Source organism: Diceros bicornis, chromosome 23 (genome assembly GCF_020826845.1).
Source record: "Diceros bicornis minor isolate mBicDic1 chromosome 23, mDicBic1.mat.cur, whole genome shotgun sequence".
NCBI lineage: Eukaryota > Metazoa > Chordata > Mammalia > Perissodactyla > Rhinocerotidae > Diceros > Diceros bicornis.
Genome location: NC_080762.1, coordinates 31,616,365 through 31,621,349, shown reverse-complemented (window position 1 = coordinate 31,621,349; position 4,985 = coordinate 31,616,365). Strand labels below are relative to the sequence as shown.

At 38.9% G+C, this 4,985-nt stretch overlaps 1 pseudogene; it reads left to right on the top strand.

The window, feature by feature from the left end:
* The first annotated feature begins 3,479 nt into the window (after window positions 1-3,479).
* Window positions 3,480-4,765, top strand: LOC131420618 (cerebral cavernous malformations protein 2 homolog; annotated as a pseudogene).
* Window positions 4,766-4,985: the final 220 nt, after the last annotated feature.

Sequence of the window (4,985 nt, the reverse complement as noted above, 5' to 3'; positions counted from 1 at the left end):
CACAACGCCCTACCTCTGGAAGGCTTCTAGAATTAACAAAATCATTGAGGCAGGTTCTAAACCAGTTCTTTTTCTTGCTAAAATTTCAGCATACTTTATTTCAAAAAAAGTATATAAAATTGTTTTAATGGCAGTAGTTAATCCATTCTTTCATTTTCTCACTAAAATTTTAGCATACCTTACTGCAAGAGTATTTAAAATTGTTTTAATGGTAATGGCTGTTGAGAGGATTAATAGATATGATAGATTTTAATGAAGATCTGATTGAAAATGCATAAAGAGTACCTTTTCGGAAGTAACACAAAGGCAGGAAAGACAATAGAGACAAGCTGGTGATAGAGGTCTAAGTCTGAGATGTCCTATGTAGTTAACTGGAAAGATGCTTGACACTATAAAGAGAGCAGGTCTTGGACGAGGATGGGGCAAATGAGGCACTCACAGCACAGAACTAAAGGAGGGACTCTCAGGATTGTTGCAGGTGAGAGCCTCCTTAAATTCTGTGTCCTAGGCTCTTGGTTTGCCTCATCCTAATCCTAATCTTGAAATATTGAATTAAATACTACAAAGATTTCCAAGTTTGGATATTTCAAAGGACTCACTAGACTTTGCAAAGCATGCTCACATAATGCTTTTTATTTAAAGGTGAAAATAAGATACATCAGCAGAAAGAGAGTACAGGCAAATTTTGGGGGTCTGAAAGACATCCAGGTACAATCTCCCCAGGGTCCTTAATGGCACCTGAGCCGGGCTTCCACATCAATTGAACCATCAAGACCTGTGCAAGGAATCTTGGCCTCATGAGAGCTCAAGGCAGAAGTTAGGAAGGGGGATTATGTGTTTCTGGCCATGTAGTTAAACCAGGGTGTCTAACAGGCACCACCAGCTGAAAACCATCAGTAAACCCAGCCTGGGGGGTGTCCAGGGGAGTTTTGGACTTTAACTGCACATTATAAATCCTACAGCCCTTATCTTGGCTACAAGTCAAACACAACACCCAGTGTCTCCAGAGAAAAGGATACAGCTTTCCCAGACCAGCTGGAAATCAACTCTAGCCTACACAAATACCAATATGACTCCCCACACTTTAAGGATTCTATGTAGAATCATTTTAACAGATGCCAGCTGGATTGCAAGACAGTATTACACCAATCTTAAGCATGCAAGAGAAATCTTGATAGTCCTAGACCTAGCCCAAGGCTTATATCAGGGATAAATTAAAGTAATAATAGTTGATCATAGGAATTTGAATTCCACACGTTTATCAAATTTTGCCTTTTCATCATTTTTAGTCTCTCCTCTGTACACACATCTTTATTTATTTATTTTTTTTTGGTGAGGAAGATTAGCCCTGAGCTGACATCTGTGCCCATCTTCCTCTATGTTGTATGTGGGATGCTGCCATGGCTTGATGCATGCATGGCTTGGTGAGTGGTGCCTAGGTCCACACCCGGGATCCGAACCTGCGAACCCCAGGCTGTAGAAGCAGAGCACGGAAACTCAACCACTATGCCACTGGGCCTGCCCCACACACGCTTTTTATAGGTACTGAAGAACACAGAATTTGAAAAATTGCATTATGCATAGCCATTTGAATTATCTTTAGATAATGTTGAACTTTCAGTGGTCTGATTCTTAGAATAGGTTTCTTGGAATATGTTTCCAAAATCATATATTATCTTGAACTCTTGTATTTATTTGCTCTCTTAATAGGTAAATGAAAAGAAAATAAAGATATTAACATAATCAGTTTTAAATGTTTAATAATCAAATAGGGTGAAGTATTTAGATGAAATGGCAGTGTTTGTGAGGTAATAACATATTTGGGGAATTTAAATGCAAAAATGTAATGCCATGAGAATTTCCATACTGTTTATGAACTCTGATTTCCAATATGGTATATGTAAAACTACTCTGAAAAATATCTTCATGTTATTCTCTATATCACTAAAAGAAATTAATGAAACTTTGCTGAATGATATACTATAACTCAGTTCTGAAAGTAAAATATAACATTATGATTGAAAATATTCTGAATTTATATTTTATTCATAGACATAACTGCCTTATGAATTGTCTTTATAAGCATCTGTTCAGATACATTTTTACTTTTTATTAACATATTCATAAAGTAGAAAAAACTTCCTGTCAAAAAAATTTTAGCACATATCACAATACATTTATTATTATAATTACAGTGAGCTTACTATAGTAAAAAGGTAGCGTTGGGGAAAATATTTTGAAATTACATATTTCTGTAAAATTGTTTAAAGTAGTTGAAGTAATTCTTCAATATTAAAATTATAACTATTTTGTTCATTTGAATAAAATATTGTATAGACATAAGTTATATTAACATAGAAAAAATTACATTGATATTATAAAATCAGAGTATAATGAATAACACTAAAGAAATACTTATAAACAATAAATTATAAAATCTTGGTGAATGATGTCAATAAAAACACAAAAATGTTTTGGAATGAGGATTTGAAATGACTCACAAACATGTGCAATACTGTGTTACTCTTGCACATAATTGTTCAAACACTATATGAGGTTGCATAAATATGTACCACTTACCATTTTATATTTTTACAATTTTATTTTAAGCACCATTGTCAATATTGGGTAATATTTTATTATTTAGAGATGAATACACCTCTAACTTTTATAATTTTCACTAAAAAATTGAGTCTAAATTATATAACAGAGGAGAAAAAATAATCATTGAGTATATTTAAATTTTTTCATGAGATAAAAGTATTTCTATTAATGTTGGGGAGAAAAGAACTTAAGAACTATAACATGTTGATATAATTTGGAATTATCTGAGTTATTTATATAGTACCTCATCTTTTCTCAGTTTTCTAGACTTGTTGTTTGGGGACTTCACTGGAAGAGTAAACTATGCATACTGTGCTGTAAAATAAAACAAAAATGTATAAAATAATACTATTTCTGTAAATGAATTCGAGACATTTGATAGTTCAGTTTTAGTGACAAAAATATTAATTGATCAATTGCTTTAGAGAAGAAAGTGTTTTCTTAACTGTTCTACATACTATTTCTTAACATAGAAAAAAGCAAATTTGAAACCTATCATGAGAAATATTGATATCTAAGAATACTTTTTTAAATAATTACCAAAAATTTTGTTTGTGTGCATAAGAGTGTTAGTTTTATTATGCCAAGAAATAGATTAAATCTGTATACCTAAAATCAGGTTAAAGAAAAAACGGTGCAGAACCCCTAAAATGTGGAGTTTTTAACTTTATAAACTACCAAACATGTAAGCTGCTATCAACTGCCTTTTGTATATAAGAGCTGTAAAATTAGCTCTTCTTATAATAAAGCCAAAGGTCCTTGTCTCTATGACTAGGATAAAACACCGAATTAAGACGTGGTTAATGCACCAAAAGTTGATGAATAAAATTTACACTTAATCTCACTCAATTTTGACTTGGAGCTGCACATGGGACATGGAAGAGGCGAGCAAGGGGGTCAAGAAGGCTGGAATTGTGTCTTCGTTTAAATGAGTATTCCTAAAGGTGAACAGAGTAGAGATAAAATCCCAGGAGAAGGTGACAAAAAGGCATCCTCTGCACCTGTCCTTGGCTGAGTATGTGGAGCCCAACAGACCGCTGAGCAACTGTATGGAGGAGCTGAAGTACTTAGGTCTGTTAACTGCATACCAGGACAACTGAATGCCTACAGTAGGAAATCCTGCTCTCCATAGATGGTGCCAAGACAACCTACCAGCATCCCAACACTTGACCCAGGAGCATGATGCCGTGAGCAGCCTGTCTGCCTACCATGTCAAGCTGGCCTGGAGGAACGGGGCAGGACAAAATCTCAGGGTCCCCATCCATGACATCGCTACCGTCTCCTACTTCCAAGATGAGGCCTTGCACCTGGTGGTCTTGAAGACAGCCCAGGACCCTTGCAATTCCCCAGGCAGAGTCTGTGCCCAATGTTCCAGAGGCCTCAGCGCAGGCTCCTGTCCGCGAGCTGAGTGGGGCCTGCGGAGGCGAGCTGCCAGGTGGTCCTGGCCGCGGAGCACCAGCTTGCTGCAGAAGAGCTGTGCTCCCTGCCCAGCCAAGCCTTCCAGATGGCTTACACAGGGTCCACCATCGACTTTCTGGGCGGAGCAATATTTGATGGGGCCTCAACACCCACCCACCCCCTGTCCCTTCACAAAAGGGGACATTAAGGAACCCTATGAGACCGAAGCCAGCACTTTCCCCTCCCCTGAGTATGCGCACTCGGTTGGCGTCTCGCTCCGGTCCTTCCGCGTGCAGACGTCGCCTCTCGCCCAGGCGGTCAGCAGAGCCCTGTGAGCATCAGAGCCGCGGAGCTGGGGCAGGAGTGCGTGCTGACAACGCGCATCACGCTCCTGGTGCAGGAGATCCCTCAAGTTGCTGCACACAAGGACCGCAAAAGGGCCTCAGTCCATGAGTTCGGCATCAACCTGCAGCAGCTCTACGGCAACATTGGAAAATTCCTGCTGCTGGATCTATGGCCCTTCATCCGTGAGGAGCACAGCCATCACTTTGAGAATTTCCTGGAGACCATGTAGGTGAAGGATGGGCGCAGCATCATCACTGTAAGGGCAGGGCCTGAGCGCCTTGCTGTCCCCACCCACGCCCTTCGTCGTTGTCAGGACTTCTTGGGAAGAGGTTCCCTAGACCTCTGTGCATCTGCCCTTCGCATCTCTTGGCTGGGGGCTGGGCGAAGGGCTCCTGGCACAGGTGGCCCTCTACTGTGAAGGAGCATGTATATATCAAGAAACAATATATCAAGGAACATAAAATGATAACTTATTTTATCATATTAGCCAAAAATATCCAGATATTTTCATTTCCTGCTACATTGACTGAAATGTTCTTTCTCCTGCCACCTCGTTACAGAAATCCTTTCTTATTACTGACATCTTCTATAAACTATTTTGTAAAGATACAAGGCTACATTTTTTAAGCCATTCATTT